Source organism: Mobula birostris, chromosome 13 (assembly GCF_030028105.1).
Source record: "Mobula birostris isolate sMobBir1 chromosome 13, sMobBir1.hap1, whole genome shotgun sequence".
Classification (NCBI taxonomy): domain Eukaryota; kingdom Metazoa; phylum Chordata; class Chondrichthyes; order Myliobatiformes; family Myliobatidae; genus Mobula; species Mobula birostris.
Window position 1 is genome coordinate 19,966,318 of NC_092382.1, and position 18,103 is coordinate 19,984,420.

Genomic DNA, 18,103 nt, shown 5'->3' on the forward strand with positions numbered 1-18,103 from the left:
AGTCAAGTTAGGAAAAGGGGAAGCACAACGAGATCCAGGTGTTCTTGTACATCAGTCACTGAAAGCAAGCATGCAAGTACAGCAGGCAGAGAAGAAAGCTAATGGCATGCTGGCCTTCATAACAAGGGGAATAGAGTACAAGAGCAACGACGTCCTTCTGCAGCTGTACAGGGCCCTGGTGAGACCACACCTGGAGCATTGTGTGCAGTTTTGGTCTCCAAATTTGAGGAAGGACATTCTTGCTATTGAGGAAGTGCAGCGTGGGTTCACAAGGTTAATTCCCGGGATGGTGGGACTGTGATATGTCGAAAGATTGGAGTGACTGGGCTTGTATACTCTGGAATTCAGAAGGCTGAGAGGGGATCTTATTGAAACATATGTTACATGCTCAAGGAGATCTGTTTTTTCTGTGAAAATGATGTAATGGTCTTTTGGAGGTCACCTGATGTGATTTTCCCGCCGATGTGAGGTCACGTGATGACATGTGCCCCGTGACTATATAAGGGTCGACTCAGGTGATGCAGTGGGGTTTTTGAGTTTGTAGATTTCCAAGTAGACTGTGTTGTGCCTCCGTTTCTGTTGCATGTTTGTTTTTATGACGCAGTTTTATTTTTAAAACGGTTGTATGTTATGTTGAAAGATTCCATATTACTTGGATTGGAAATTTGTGGCTGGAAGTGCTAATTTACTCAATTCAGACAGTTTTGAAGGGAGAGTGAAGAATTCATCGAAGTGAAGGATCGAGAAAGTCAGCATCGGTTGGCAGTTTAATAAAGGATCGACATAATTGAGTCTTCGTTGAAGTGAAGCTGCATTGAGATAACTCTTGCAATAGCGCAATGAGTTCATACACAAAAGCTCTCTCTCTAAACAATTTAAGGTCAGTTGATTTAAACTGTTTATTTTTGGCATCGGGAATCCTGTGGACAGAACCGGCAGTAAAGGTGTGTTGGTGAAGAAATCGTTCTCCAGAGAAGTCTCTCCCAGTTGAATGTGTAAATCTGTTGGACTTTCAAAGTTATTGCTTTAAGAACTGTTTTCAGCATTTAACACTTTAAGAACCAGAGCCGAGTGGCGAGCTGGTGAACAACTGCGTACCTGTTAACCTCCGGTTAAAGTTTTCCTTTGCTTTTTTTTCCTCATCGCTTATATGTGTTTAATAAATGTTTGATTGTTTTCATAAAGCCTGTCTCGATTAATATTCACTGTTGCTGGTTACGTAACACATATAAGATTATTAAGGGCGCAAACAACAGGAATTCTGCAGATGCTGGAAATTCAAACAACACACATCAAAGTTGCTGGTGAACGCAGCAGGCCAGGCAGCATCTCTAGGAAGAGATACAGTCGATGTTTCAGGCCGAGACCCTTCGTCAGGACTAACTGAAGGAAGAGTTAGTAAGAGATTTGAAAGTGGGAGGGGGAGGGGGAGATCCAAAATGATAGGAGAAGACAGGAGGGGGAGGGATGGAGCCAAGAGCTGGACAGGTGATTGGCAAAGGGGATATGAGAGGATCATGGGACAGGAGGTCCGGGAAGAAAGACAACGGGGTGGGGGGGGGGACCCAGAGGATAGGCAAGGGGTAGAGTCAGAAGGACAGAGGGAGAAAAAGGAGAGTTAGAGAAAGAATGTGCATATAAAAATGTCTATCCATGGCCTCCTCTACTGTAAAGATGAAGCCACACTCAGGTTGGAGGAACAACACCTTATATTCCGTCTGGGTAGCCTCCAACCTGAAGGTATGAACATCGACTTCTCTAACTTCCGCTAATGCCCCACCTCCCCCTCGTACCCCATCCCTTATTTATTTTTATACAAAAGTATATTCCAGTTAAAAGCAAGGGCACTAAGGGTGGGAGAGCCAGCCTTGAATAACTAAGGAAATAAAAGAAGGCATCAACCTAAAAACACATGCATACAAAGTCACCAAGAGTAGTGGGAAACTGGAAGATTGGGAAAACATTAAAAAGGGCAATGAACCATTAAGGGAGCAATAAAGAAAGGGAAATGGAAGACAGATTATGAAAATAAAGTAGTACAAAGTTAAAAAATGGATAGTTTTTTTATATAATTATATACTGTGGTGATCGTTGTGCTGCAGCAGTTGGTGCTGGGACCGCAACTGTTCACGATATACATTAACTCGAAGGACTATTTATATAGTTATTTCATTCTCATTACTTTTTGTTATTTATACTTGCATTTGCACAGTTTGGTGTTCACATATCTTGGTTACCTGTTACTGTTCTATAAATTTGCTAAGTATGCCAGCTGGGAAAATAATCTCAGCGTTTTATGTCGTGACATGTATTGTCTCTGATAACAAATTTGAATTTTGAATTTTGTCTTTGACTTTGACGCTTGCCTCTTCTTTCTGGACAACTGACCCTAGCTGTTTCCCTGCGTGGACACACGAACATCTCCGTCATTCTTCCAGCTCCTCTCATTTTCTGCAAACCAAATGTGTAGCAATGGGTACTCTTACGGTCCCCAGTTGTGCCTGACTTTTTGCCGGCCACACAGAACAGGCCAGGTTGCAAGCATACACCAGTAACTCTTCCCATCCCTCCCTGCACTACACTGAGAAGTGAATTGGTGCTGTTCCCAGCACCCATGCTGATCTAGACAATCTCATGAATTTTGCCTCCAAATTCCACTCTGCCTTCAAATTTATTTGTTCTATTTCTATTTGCCCTTTCTCAATCTCTCTACCTCTATCTTTGCAGACATATTGTCTTCTGATACCTTTCGTGAAACTCTGACGCTCATGGCTCTGTTGGTTTTGTCTCTCTGTAGTGACATTTAAAAAATGTTATTACTTTCTCTTAGTTTCATAACTTCTCCCCCATTTCATAACTTTCATGGTTAGTTTCTCCCCAGAGCAGTGAAAGTATAATGTGCAAGAATGTTGTTGGTCAGTTATCAGACTGGAACAACGTGACACTTACTGCTCTGGGAAAAAGAACAGTTAATTTACTGAATTAAAAATATATAGTTTAGTACAATTTAGCAAGACATTTGGCAGAGTCCCGCATGGGGGATTAGTCAAGAAGGTTCAGGGGTTTGGCATTCAGGATGAGGTGGTAAACTGACTTCGACATTGGTTCCGCAGGAGAACCAGTAAGTGGTGGAAGATGGTTTGACTCTCTGACTGGAGACCAATGACTCGTGGGTGCAGTGGGGGTCGGTGCTGGGTTCATTATTGCTCATCATCTCTGTCAACGATCTGGATGATTTAATTACTGCAATAGTTGTTTTTTTGTTCAACAATAGGTTATTTACCTTGGTCCATACTCATTAAATTAGTTTACAGTAACTCTGTAGTCAGAGCTTTTCTTGTGAACATACCAGGCAGAAATTGGCCACTCAGCCCATCGAGCCTCCTGCTCCACACGGTGAAATCGTGGCTTTCATTCCGCAATGCCCGCCTACCGCTTTCTGTAACTAATCACAACCCCACCCACCCCCACCCCCCACTGTTAGCTGTGTCGAGGCCTTGAACAGAATCAACGTCTTTGCTTCTAAAGGAAGTTGAGGAAATCAGCTCGAAACACCCACAATAAACACAGTCACGAAGAGAAAAAATGACATGCATTCATCTGAAATGACAAGTTTTGGAAATAGAAGTAGTGTTGGCTAAACACCTTTTTGCACGCTTGCTTTGAAATTGTAACCCCTGATTCGAGAAGTTTTTAACCTTGACATAAATTATGGAAAATCTCAACCGTGCAGACAGGAATCTGCAAGAACACAAATACCATGACCACCAGAAGAGACAAAATAGAGCGAATAACTTCTTGCAATACACACAAAATGCCGGAGGAACCCAGAAGGCCAGGCAACATCTAGGGAAGGAGTCCTGGCCGAAGGGTTTCAGCCTGAAACGTCGACTGTTCACTCTTCTCCATAGACGCTGCCTGGCCTGCTGAGTTTCTCCAGCATTTTGTGTGTGTTTCTCCGATTTCCAGCATCTGCAAATTTTCTTTTGTTTGCGAATATCTTCTTGATCACTGATCCAAAAGGTAACGTGTCAACTGGAAGTCAAGATCGGAAATAAAGATCAGAAGCTGAGTTATTCTCACCTTAATTCACTAAGGATGTTCAGTCTCAGCGTGGGTATATTTTCAGGTCATTTTCTTCTAACTTTACACCAGACCATCAGAGGAAGGTCATTCAGTAGCGATGGGGGAGGGGCCGGGGTCGCTGTTCTGTGAGACTCACAGCACGATTTTCTGAGTGCAAACTGTTCCCCCAAGGCGGATTCCGACACGCAGACATTCCTCAGAGCAGGGAGCAGCTTCTCTGCTGAAACCAAACAAATCAGTTCGACATTTCACGCTTACATTCAACTGTGAAGAAAGCTAATTTAATACTGTATTTAAATATTTCTGTTACAGGGCAAAAACAATAAAACACTGATGATATAGAAAAGAAAGTTCACCAGTGTCTGCAGTCTGAATGTTTACTTGTTACAATTGCTATCAGACTTTAAGAGTTTCCAGTAGTTTATTTTACTTCAAACACCCAACATCTGTAGTTTTAATTGCATAATTTAATTAAATAATTGCAATTTAATTAAATAAATCGATCTGTGGCATTGTCCACTGTGACGTTCCGAACAGCAAATTCTTACAGCAGCTCTGTATTCTGAATAGTTTTTCCTGTGTATGTGAGTGAGAGAGTGCAGTGAGGGAGGAGAGGGAGACAAGACTCTTTCCCTGCCCCTTGGGGACATTTCGCATATCACTGCAGTAAAGTCTTTCGGCAGCGACTCAGTAGAAACCAACTGCAGAATGTTTGTAGTTGAAGGTAATCGTTTCTTTTAATCAGTTTGGTCAATAATTAATTCGCTAACTTGAAGATTTCAGAGTTCCCTTCTCCCATTGAATTCCTTCCCGATCCCGACAAAAGCCAACCCCCATTGTAAACGCTCACTGATATTGGAGAATCAGAGACAACACTTACATGTGATGTTGAAACCGCATGGAGTTCAGTGAGGTCCTGGGTGAGCGGTGTGCTCACCATGCACGGAGATTTCAGTCTGAGCCGCTAAACCTGAGGTTATTTGGTTATATGAACAACACACATCAAAGTTGCTGGTGAACGCAGCAGGCCAGGCAGTATCTCTTGGAAGAGGTACAGTCGACGTTTCAGGCTGAGACCCTTCGTCAGGACTAACTGAAGGAAGAGTTAGTAAGAGATTTGAAAGTGGGAGGGGGAGGGGGAGATCCAAAATGATAGGAGAAGACAGGAGGGGGAGGGATGGAGCCAAGAGCTGGACAGGTGATTGGCAAAGGGGATATGAGAGGATCATGGGACAGGAGGTCCAGGGAGAAAGACGGGGCAGGGGGGAACCAGTGGATGGGCAAGGGGTATAGTCAGAGGGACAGAGGGAGAAAAAGGAGAGTGAGAGAAAGAATGTGTGTATATAAATAAATAACGGATGGGGTACCAGGGGGAGGTGGGGCATTAGCGGAAGTTAGAGAAGTCAATGTTCATGCCCTCAGGTTGGAGGCTACCCAGACAGAATATAAGGTGTTGTTCCTCCAACTGGAGTGTGTTCATCTTTACATTAGAGGAGGCCGCGGAAACGTCGACTGTACCTCTTCCTAGAGATGCTGCCTGGCCTGCTGCGTTCACCAGCAACTTTGATGTGTGTGGCTTGAATTTCCAGCATCTGCAGAATTCCTGTTATTCAGTTATATAGTGTCTTGTCTCTCATTACAAAAACACTCGCTCTCCTCCCCCGCGCTGTCCTCCCACCCGCTGCTCTCTTCTCCTACCCCCAGTCCACTTTTCCCTCAACCCTCTCCTTCCCCACCTACCCTCAGTTCTCTCCTCCCCCGCCCACTCTCTCCTCATCCCATGCTCTCTCCTCCCTGCTAGACTCTCCTTCCCCTTTCCTTACTCTCTCCCCTTCCTTCTTTTCCCACACCCTTCCCCACGCTCTCGCGCCTTCAACCCTTTCCATCTCTCTCTTCCTGATATAGGTGACGAACAGCAATGGACCCAACTACATTTGTACATTCCTTGGCTCTCCACTGGTCATAAGCCCTGTTTAATGGAGACAATCATCTATCATCACTGTCTACCTTCTCCCAAAACACCATTGTCTACTCCAATTTACTTCCTTGCATTGAACGTGATGCAAATGAACTTTCTTGACCAACCTCCCACGCGGGATTGTTAAATGCTAGCAAAAGTGTATGTAAACAACATCCACTGCATTGCCTTTATCTACTTCCCTGGTAACATTCCCCATAACCTCACCAAAAAAAAAAAATGTGTTGCCAGTAACAAACGAAGTCATGCTGACTGTTCCAAATCAGTCCTGTCTTTTCAAATACTTATATATGCAGTGCTTCTAATAACTTCCACACTACTGATGTCAGAAGCACTGGTCTATAGTCTTCTGGGTTTTTTTTCAGCCTTTCTTCAACAGCAGAATAATGTCATTTACTTGGATTTTCAGAATGTGTTTGATGAGGTGCCATACATGAGGCTGCTTAACAAGGTAAAATCCTATGGCATTACAGGAAAGACACTGGCATGGATAGCAGAATGGCTGGCAGGCAGGAGGCATCGAGTGGGAATAAAGGAGGCCTTTTCTGGTTGGCTGCCCAGTGGTGTACCACAGGGGTCAGTATTCCGTTTGCTGCTTTGCACATTGTTTGCCAATGATTTAGATAATAGGATCGAGGGCTCTGTGGCAAAGGTTGCAGATGATATGAAGGTAGGTGGAGGGGTAGGCACTGCTGAGGAAACAATGCGACTGCAGCTGGACTTAGACAAATTGGAAGAATGGGCAAACAGTGTCAGATTGAATACAATGTTGGGAAAAGTATGATGATGCATTTTAGTACAAAGAATGATAGTACACACTATCATCTAAATGGGGAGAAGGTTCAAATGTCAGAGCTGCAGAGGGACTTCGGAGTCCTCATGCAAGACTCCAAGGAAGTTAATTTACAGTTTGAATCTGCGGTAAAGAAGGCAAATGAAATGTCCTTTATTTGATGGGAAATAGAATATAAAAACAAGGAGATAATGCCGAGCCTTTATAAGACACTAGTCGGGCTGCACTTTGAATATCATCAATGGTTTTGGGCTCAATATCTCAGAAGGGATGTGTATTCATTGTGGAGAATCCAGAGGAGATTAAAGAGGATGATTCCAGGAATGAAGGGGTTAACACCTGAGGAGCGTTTGGCGGCTGTGGTCCAATAATCACTGGCATTTAGAAGGATGCAGGGGTGGGGTGGGGGGAGGATCTCATTGAAACCTACCGAATGTTGAAAGGACTGGCTAGGGTGGAAGTCGAGTATCTTTCCTTTGGTGGGGGTATCCAACACTAGAGGGCACAGCCTCAAAATTGAGGGGGGTACCCTTTAGAGCAGTGTTAAGAAGAATTTTTAGCCAGAATGTAGTAGATCTGTGGAATGCTTGGCTACAGGCTGCACTGGAGGCCAAATTCATGCATATATTTCAGGCAGAATGTCAGAGTTTACTGATTTGTCAGGGCAAAGGATATGGCGAGAGGGCAGGTGTATGGGGTTGTGCTTAATGCTGGATCAGCAGCTTGATACCACCCAAAATGCACCCCCTACGGTTCGCCGACTAGAAACATAGAAAACCTACAGCACAATACAGGCCCTTCGGCCCACGAAGCTGTGCCAAACATGTCATTACCTTAGAAATCACTAGGCTTACCCACAGCCCTCCATTTTTCTAAGCTCCATGTACCTATCCAAAATTCTCTTAAAAGACCCTATCGTATCCGCCTCCACCACCGTTGCCAGCAGCCCATTCCACGCACTCAATACTCTGAGTAAAAAACTTCACCCTGACATCTCCTCTGTACGAAATCCCCAGCACCCTAAACCTGTGTCCTCTTGTGGCAATCATTTCAGCCCTGGGAAAAAGCCTCTGACTATACACATGATCAATGCCTCTCATCATCTTGTACACCTCTATCAGGTCACCTCTCATCCTCTGTCGCTCCAAGGAGAAAAGACCAAGTTCACTCAACCTATTCTCACAAGGGATGCTCCCCAATGCAGGCAACGTCCTTGTATATCTCCTCTGCACCTTTTCATTCGTTTCCACATCCTTCCTGTAGTGAGGTGACCAGAACTGAGCACAGCACTTCAAGTGGGGTCTGACCAGGGTCCTATATAGCTGCAACATCCCACTGTAACCTCTGACAGCCCTCCATCCTATCCACAACACCCCCAATCTTTGTGTCATCAGCAAATTTACTCACCCATCCGTCCACTTCCTCATCCAGGTCATTTATGAAAATCACAAAGCCTACAGGTCCCAGAACAGATCCCTGAGGCACACCACTGGTCACTGGCCTCCATGCAGAATATGACACGTTTACAACCACTCGATGCCTTCTGTGGGCAAGCCAGTTCTAGATCCACGAAGCAATGTCCCCTTGGATCCCATGCCTCCTACTTTCTCAATAAGCCTTTGATGGGGTACCTTATCAAATGCCTTACTGAATTCCATATACACTACATCTACTGCTCTTTCTTCACCAATATGTTTAGTCAGATCGTCAAGAAATTCAATCAGGCTCGTAAGGCACGACATGCCCTTGACAGAGCCTAATCAATGCTGACAATTCCTAATCATATTATACATCTCGAAATGTTCATAAATCCTGCCTCTCAGGATCTTCTCTATCGACTTACCAACCACTGAGGTAAGACTCACTGGCTTATAATTTCCTGGGCTATCTCTACTCTCTTTCTTGAATAAAGGAACAACATCCACAACCCTCCAATCCTCGGAATCTCTGCCGTCTCCATTGATGATTCAAAGATCATCACCAGAGGATCAGCAATCTCCTCCCTCGACTCCCACAGTAGCCTGTGGTACATCTCATCTGGTCCCGGTGACTCATCCAACTTAATGCTTTCCAAAAGCTACAGAGCATCCTCTCCCTTAATATCTACATGCTCAAGCTTGTCAGTCTGCTGCAAGTCATCACTACTATCACCAAGATCTTTTTCCATAGTGTATACTGAAGTAAAGTATTCACTAAGTAGCTCTGCTGTTTCCTCCGGTTCCATACACACTTCCCCACTGTCACACTTGATAGGTCCTATTCTTACACATCTTACCCTCTTGCTCTTCGCATCCTTGTAGAATACCTTGGAGTTTTCCTTAATCCTGCCCACCAAGGCCTTCTCATGGGCCCCTCTGGCTCTCCTAATTTCCTTTTTAATCTCCTTCCTGTTAGCCTTATAATCTTCTAGATCTCCAACATTACCTAGCTCTCTGAACCTTTTGTAATCTTTTCTTTTCTTCTTGACTAGATTTATTACAGCCTTTGCACACCACAGTTCCTGTACCTTACCATAACTTCCCTGTCTCATGGGAACATACCTATGCAGAACTCCACACAGATATCCCCTGAACATTTGCCACATTTCTTCCGTACTTTTCCCTGAGAACATCTGTTTCCAATTTAAGCTTCCAATTTCCTGCCTGACAGCCTCAATATTCCCCTGACTTCAATTAAACATTTTTCTAACTTCTGTGTTCCTATCGCTCTTCAATGCTATTGTAAAGGAGATAGAATTATGATCACTATCTCCAAAGTGCCCTGAGAGATCGGACACCTGACCAGATTCATTTCCCAATACCAAATCAAGTACAGTCTCTCCTTTTCTAGGCTTATCTACATATGGTGTCAAGAAACCGTCCTAAACACACCTAACAAACTCCACCCCATCTAAACCGCTTACTCCAGGGAGGTGCCAATCAATATTTGGGAAATTAAAATCTCCCATCATGACAACTTTGTTATTATTACACCTTTCCAGGATCTGTTTCCCTATCTGCACCTCAGTATCCCCGTGACTATTGGGCGGCCTATAAAAACCACCAAGTTATTGACCCCTTCCTGTTCCTAACCTCCACCCACAGAGACTCAGTACAGAAACTCTCCATGATGTCCACCTTTTCTGCAGTCCTGACACTATCTCCGATCAACAGTGCCACGCCCCCACCTCTTTTGCCTCCCTCCCGGTCCTTTCTGAAACATATAAGACCCGGCACTTGAAGTAACCTTTCCTGACCCTGAGCCATCCAAGTCTCTGTAATGGCCACCACATTATATCTCCGAGTACGGATCCTGAAACAGAAAACCTACAGCACAACACAGGCCCTTTGGCCCACAAAGCTGTGCCATACATGTCCTTACCTTAGAACTACCTAGGCTTACCCATAGCTCTCTATTTTTCTAAACTCCATGTACCTATCCAGGAGTCTCTTTAAAGATGCTATTGTTTCTGCCTCCACCACTGCCGCCGGCAGCCCATTCCACACACTCACCACTCTCTACATAAATAACTTACCCCTGACATCTCTTCTATACCTATTTCCAAGCACCATAAAACTCTGTCCTCACATGCTAGCCATTTCAGCCCTGGGAAAAGGCCTCTGACTATCCACATGATCAATGCCTCTCATTATCTTGTACACCTCCATCAGGTCACCTCTCATCCTCCGTTGCTTCAAGAAGAAAAGGCCGAATTCACTCAACCTATTCTCATAAGGCATGTTCCCCAAGTCCAGGCAACATCCTTGTAAATCTCCTCTGCACCCTTTTTATGGTTTCCATGTCCTTCCTGTAGTGAGTGACCAGAACTGAGCACAGTCCTCCAAGTGGGCTCTGACTAGGGTCCTATATGGCTGCAACATTACATCACAGCTCTTAAACAATCCCACGGTTGATGAAGGCCAATGCACCATACGCCTTCTTAACCACAGAGTCAAACCACGCAGCTACTTTGGGCGTCCTATGGACTTGGACCCCAAGATCCCTCTGATCCTCCACACTGCCAAGAGTCTTACCATTAATACTATATCTGCCATCATATTTGACCTACCAAAGTGAACCACCTCACACTTATCTGGGTTAAACTCCACCTGCCACTTCTCAGCCCAGTTTTGCATCCTATCAATGTCCTGCTGTAACCTCTGACAGCCCTCCACACTGTCCACAACATGCCCAACCTTTGTGTCATCAGCAAATTTACTAACCCATCCCTCCGCTTCGTTATCCAGGTCATTTATAAAAATCACGAAGAGTAAGGGTCCCAGAACAGATCCCTGAGGCACACCACTGGTCACCGGCCTCCATGCAGAATATGAGCCATCTGTAACCACTCTTTGCCCTCTGTGGGCAAGCCAGTTCAGCATCCACAAAGCTACGTCCCCTTAGATCCCATGCCTCCTTACTTTCTCAGTAAGCCTTGCATGGGGTACCTTATCAAATGCTTTGCTGAAATCCACATACACTGCATGGCTTTCCCTTCATCAATGTGTTTAGTCTGAAACAATCGATCGACAAATGGTGCAATAGCCACAGCTCTACATACCGTCCTTACACATCTGGAGAAGAACGATGCTTATGTGAGAATGCTGCTCTTGGACTAGAGTTCAGCATTCAACACCATAGCTCCATCCAGGCTCAATAAGAATCTCAGAGCCCTCACCTTGACCCCGTCTTGGGCAGCTGGATCCTGGACTTCCTGTCAGATTGCCAGCAGGTTGTAAAAGTGGGCTCCCTCACCTCCAACCCTCTGATTGCCAACACAGGTGCCCCTCAGGGCTGCATATTGTGTCTTCTCCTTTACTTCCTGTATACTCATGACTGTATCACCACCCACAGCTCCAATCTGCTAATTAAATTTGCCGGCAACGCTACATTGATTGGCCTAATCTCAATCAGTAACGAGGTGGCCTACAGGGAAGAAGTCAAGAAAACAACCTTTCCCTCAATGTTGCCAAAACAAAGGAGCTGGTTGTGGACTACAGGAGAAATGGAGACGGGCCAACTCCTATTGACATCATTGGATCTAGGGTTGAGAAAGTGAACAGCTTTAAGTTCCTCGGCATCCACATCTCTGAGGATATCACAGTTCCATACTTACCGGCTGTGTGGTGAAAAAAGCACGACAGTGCCTCTTTCACCTCAGACGGTTGAAGAAGTCTGATATGGGCCCCCAAGTCCTAAGAACCGTCTACAAGGGCACAACTGAGAGCATCCTGACTGGCTGCATCACTGCCTGGCATGGGAACTGTACCTCCCTCAATCGCAGGACTCTGCAGAGAGTGGTGTGGACAGCCCTGCGCATCTGTAGTTGTGAACTTTCCACTATTCAGGACATTTACAAGGATAGGTGTGTAAAAAGGGCCTGAAGAATCATTGTGGAACCAAGCCATCCCAACCACAGTCTGTGCCAGCTGCTACCATCCGGGAAATGGTACTGCAGCATAAAAGCCACGACCAACAGGCTCCTGGACAGCTTCTTCCACCAGGCCATCAGACTGATTAACTCACGCTGACTCGAGTGTACTCTATATTACATTGACTGTTCTATTTATTATAAATTACTTTAAATAACTATGATTGCACATTGCATATTTACATAGAGATGTAACATAAAGATTTTTACTCCTCACGTATATGAAGGACATAAGAAATAAATTCAATTCAATTTCATTTAATTCATCTCAGTCCCGGACAGTGCACCTCCTTTTACAGAGACTGGGATCCCTGGTTCCAGATGTTGTGCATTTCAATGTGTTCACCTCTCAGTCCTCGATTCTCTAAATGAAAGGGTTATCACATTTGATCTTTCTTCATATGATGACCCCACCACTACGGGGATCAGTCTGGTGAATCTTCATTGCACTGTCTAACCTCACCCGTGTTTCCACCATGACTCTTCTCCCACCCCTAACACTACTTCCACCTTCCCACCTGCCCCTCACCTGGATCCACTTTCACTCCCCAGCTCTTGCCCCATCCCCACCTCTCACCTATCTTAATTCCCATCTACTGTTGGTCTTAAATACCCCCAGCCGGGCCTCCGCAGCTGACTCTGCTAATTTCACAAATTCGCCACACTCTGGCTAAAGAAATTTTGCTGCATCTCGGTTTTAAATATGCATCCCTCTATCCTGAGGGGCATTCACAATTTTAAGTGTGTGCAAATTGACCGCCTGGGTTGCTGATTGGGATCTTCCGCAGGGAGAGTTAAGTGTATACATCTTTCAGGAGCGCAGATAGCTGGAAAATAAATGAATAAGTGGCCAGCAACACACACAAAATTTGCTGATGAACGCAGCAGGCCAGGCAGCATTTATAGGAAGAGGTACAGTCAACGTTTCGGGCTGAGACCCTTCATCAGGAGTAACTGAAAGAAGAGATAGTAAGAGATTTGAAAGTGGGAGGGGGAGGGGGATATCGGAAATGATAGGAGAAGACAGGAGGGGGAGGGATGGAGCTACGAGCTGGAAAGTAAATAAATAACAGATGGAGTATGAAGGGGATGTAGGGCATTAACAGAAGTTAGAGAAGTCAATGTTCATGCCATCAGGTTGGAGGCTACCCAGACGGAATACAAGGTGTTGTTCCTCCAACCTGAGAGTGGCTTCATCTTGCCAGTAGAGGAGGCCGTGGATAGACATGTCAGAATGGGAATGGGACATGGAATTAAAATGTGTGGCCACTGGGAGATCCTGCTTTCTCTGGCGGACAGAGCGTAGGTGTTCAGAGAAATGGTCTCCCGGTCTGCGTCGGGTCTCACCAATATATAGAAGGCCACATCGGGAGCACCGGACGCAGTATATCACCCCAGCCGACTCACAGGTGAAGTGTCACCTCACCTGGAAGGACTGTCTGGGGCCCTGAATGGTAGTGAGGGAGGAAGTGTAAGGGCATGTGTAGCACTTGTTCCGCTTACAAGGATAAGTGCCGGGAGGGAGATCGGTGGGGAGGAATGGGGGACGAATGGACAAGGGAGTCGCATAGGGAGCAATCCCTGTGGAGAGCGGGGGGGGGGGGGAGGGAAAGATGTGCTTAGTGTTGGGATCCCATTGGAGATGGCGGAAGTTAAGGAGAATCAAGTGTTAGACCCAGAGGCTGGTGGGGTGGTAGGTGTGGACAAGGGGAACCATACTCCTAGTGGTGTGGTGGGAGGATGGGGTGAGAGCAGATGTGCGTGAAATGGGAGAGAAGCATTTGAGAGTAGAGTTGATGGTGGAGGTGGGAAGCCCCTTTCTTTAAAAAAGAACAGGCAGGTTTGTGGATCTTGGGTAGGAGGTAGAAACAGGAAGTGCAGAGTCTGGGAACTATAAGGTTGGTAGCAGTGGATGGGAGATCCCCTGAGCAGATAAAGTTGGTGATGGTTCCCACACCCCACACTTCCCATTTCTACCTCCTACCCAAGATCCACAAACCTGCCTGTCCAGGTAGACCCATTGTCTCAGCTTGCTCCTGCCCCACCGAACTCATTTCTGCATACCTTGACACTGTTTTATCCCCGCTTGTTCAATCCCTTCCTACCTATGTTCGTGATACTTCTCACACTCTGAAATTTTTTGATGATTTTAAGTTTACTGGCCCCCACCGCTTTATTTTCACCATGGATGTCCAGTCCCTGTATACCTCCATCCCCCACCGGGAAGGGCTCAGAGCTCTCCGCTTCTGTTTGTATTCCAGACCTAACCAGTTCCCCTCTACCACCACTCTGCTCCATCTAGCAGAATTAGTCCTCACTCTTAATAATTTCTCCTTTGGCTCCTCCCACTTCCTCCAAACTAAAGGTGTAGCCATGGACACCCGTATGGGTCCCAGCTATGCCTGCCTTTTTGTTGGCTTTGTGGAACAATCCATGTTCCAAACCTATACTGGTATCCATCCCCGACTTGTCCTTCGCTACATCGACGACTGCATTGGCGCTGCTTCCTGCACGCATGCTGAGCTTGTTGACTTCATTAACTTTGCCTCCAATTTTCACCCTAACCTCAAGTTTACATGGTCCATTTCCGACACTACCCTCCCCTTTCTTGATCTTTCTGTCTTATCTCTGGAGACAGCTTATCTAGTGATGTCAACTATCAGCCTCCGGACTCTCACAGCTACCTGGACTATTCCTCTTCTCACCCTGTCTCTTGCAAAAATGCCATCCCCTTCTCGCAATTCCTCTGTCTCCGCCACATCTGCTCTCAGGATGAGGTTTTTCATTCCAGGACCGAGGGAGATGCCCTCTTTTTTACCTGTTTTGACGTGTCAACCCATCGCCTCCTCCCGTGCCAAGATGAGGCCACCCTCAGGTTTTTAAAAAGCTGCAACACAACTTCCAGACTTTTGAACTCAAATGTCTCGACTAATAAAGACAACCATGCCATTTGGCTTCTTAACCACTCGATCAATCTGTGCAGTCATTTTCAGGGACAGATGAATGTGGACTCTAAGATCCCTCTGATCATCATCACTGTTTAGCATCTTGCACTTAACAGTGTCCTGTATCTTTACATTTGGCCAACCGAGCTGCCAGGATGATCGTCACTAATCAAATCTCACTGAGTTTTCTCAGGTCCTGTTGAATTTGACAAGTGCACAAGTACGGGAAGGTACAGGGACAGAGAAACACTGACTTGTAGCAACATCACAGGTAAGCACATTCTGATAACACACGGAAAACAAATTATACGATTCTCTGTCAGTAACAATATAGAAATATATTTTACGTCACCATGCTAACAGGACCAGAACAACAGGGACTGGACGGCGGCTCATCTCAGACGGTTCGGTGTGAAGGTCTCACAACCCGGACCGACCCCGGCAGATTCCGTCAAGGAAGCGAGGCGAGGCCGCCAGTTTGGGAAAGTTCATCCCCTCCCGCTTCAGGTTTCACCGAACACCTTGTGTTTCTCTCTCCCTTTCCCACCCCCACCTTTCATTCTCCAGTCCTGCCGAAGGGTTTCGGCCGGTAACGCGACTGTGCTCTTTTCCTGGGTGCTGCCGGGCCTGCTGAGTTCCTCCAGCACTTTGCGGAAGTTGCTCGCATTGCCAGCATCTGCCGATTTTCCTCTTGTTTGAGTTCGGGAAAGTTAAAGGGTCTCACTGCCCAACATCAGACCTCCCCGCTCGGGACCGGCTTCAATACTCACCGAATGGAAATTGTTGGTGTTGCCCCGCAGAGAATAATCCGTTCCCGGATCCCGAACCCGATCCCACCGCCGACTCACTTCAACAAAGGACGGAAAACAACACCGCCCTGCCCGTACTGAGCATGCGCGATGTCGTCTGCGCGTCATCAGCGCGGTGGGCGGGGCCTCGGAACCAAACCTGCGGCTCTCTCCGCCAGAGAAAGTAGGATCTCGCAGTGACCAAACATTTTACTTCCACATCCCATTCTGACATGTCTATCCACCGCCTCCTCCACTGTAAAGACGAAGCCACACTCAGGAACAACACCTTATATTCCGTCTGGGTAGCCTCCAACCTGATGGCATGAACATCGACTTCTCTAACTTCCGCTAGGCCCCACCCTCGTACCCCATCCATTATTTATTTATATACACACATTCTTTCTCTCACTCTCCTTTTTCTCCCTCTGTCCCTCTGAATATACCCCTTGCCCATCCTCTGGGTCCCCCCGCCCCCGTCTTTCTCCCTGGGACTCCTGTCCCATGATCCTCTCGTATCCCTTTTGCCAATCACCTGTCCAGCTCTTGGCTCCATCCCTCCCCCTCCTGTCTTCTCCTATCATTTTGGATCTCCCCCCTCCCTCTCCCTCTCCCTCTCAAATCTCTTATTAGCTCTTCTTTCAGTTAGTCCTGATGAAGGGTCTCGGCCTGAAACGTCGACTGTACCTCTTCCTAAAGATGCTGCCTGGCCTGCTGTGTCCACCAGCGACTGTGATGTGTGTTGCTTGAATTTCCAGCATCTGCAGATTTCCTCGTGTTTGCAGCTGCCGCATCTCTGCGGCAAAACGGGATCACGTGACGGGAGAAGGGTCTCCCACGTGACCCGGTGACGTCTCCTCGCCCCTCACACGCTGCCCGACGCATTCCCACTTTATTTCATTATTTCCCGTATTATTTAAGCAACATTTTTAATTTTTCCCTCCATATCTTCCCTGTCCCTTCCTCTCCACCCCCCCCCCCCCGGGGTCACAGTGTTCTCTGTTTATTAACACTAGTTTCTATTCACATTCCTCCGATCACCGAGTCTTCACCGGCCTCTGTGGTGGGGATTTACAGACATTCACCACCCTCGGAGTGGAGACATTTCCCTTCATCTCAGTCCCGGACAGTCCACCTCCTTTTTCAGAGACTGGGATCCCTGGTTCAGCCGGTAATGATGTTGTGCATTTCAATGTGTTCACCTCTCAGTCCTCGATTCTCTAAATGAAAGGGTTATCACATTTGATCTTTCTTCATATGATGACTCACCACTCCAGGGATCAGTCTGGTGAATCTTCATTGCACTCTCTATAACAAATACTCTCTAACCTCTTTGTTAATCCTCTGTGGAATTAATTTCCATCTTCTGCAGCCCCGTGTTGCCCCAACCACTCACCTCCCACCCCCGTCACTATTTCCACCTTCCCACCTCCTCCTCACCTGGATCCACCTCTCACTCCCCAGCTCTTGCCCCATCCCCACCCCTCACCTCTTTTCTCGGACTATTTCCCGTCCACTCTCAGTCCAGAGGGAGGGTCTCGGCCCGAAATGTTGACGGTCCATTTCCCTCCACAGATGCTGCCCGACCCACTGAGTTCCTCCGGCAGTTTGTTCTTTGGTCTGTGTGACCCGTGTTAGTGTGGGGAGCGGGATTTTACACCATATTCCCGGTACAGTCTCAACAAAACACAAATAATTGTCACTTTGCCCGGACCATTGGCCCCGCTTGCAGGGCAACAGTCTGCCGGTGTTTGCCCCCCAATGTGGTGAATCGCCACCACCGTGGGCTCAGACATTTCCACAGATGAGCCCCTCCTGTCCCCACCGGGACAAACATCCTGTCCGCCCCCTCTCTCACCGTCTTCATCCTCTCCCTCCCCGGGGAACCGGCATCAAACCGACGGGCCGAGCGGTCTCCTCCTACCTCTCAGCGACACATCAGACTCCGGCCGCAGGAGACGCTTCACAAACGCCCCAACTTCCCTCGGAGGGAAATGGAAATAAATCAGAAAGCGGACATTTACTTTGACGGTTGTCCCGCCGTGACGGAAAGTTCGGGAGACGGAGTCAGCGGGGGTAACGCCCTCTCGGTTGGTCCGCCTC

General features: G+C 46.8%; 1 protein-coding gene across 4 annotated transcripts in view; it reads right to left on the reverse strand.

Annotated features, from left to right (window-relative positions):
* Positions 1-18,035, reverse strand: part of LOC140208499 (NACHT, LRR and PYD domains-containing protein 3-like) — a 44,130-nt gene extending 26,095 nt beyond the window's left edge. For 2 of the 4 annotated variants that reach the window (XM_072277207.1, XM_072277204.1), the window contains exons 1-2: positions 15,983-16,085; positions 4,084-4,306 (exon numbers count right to left, since the gene is read on the reverse strand). The gene's annotated coding sequence lies outside the window, so the exon portion shown is untranslated. Of the gene's footprint in view, positions 1-4,083; positions 4,307-15,982; positions 16,086-17,924 lie in introns of those variants that run through there. The other 2 variants (XM_072277206.1, XM_072277205.1) reach the window with 2 other exon arrangements.
* Between the last annotated feature and the right edge of the window lie 68 nt (positions 18,036-18,103).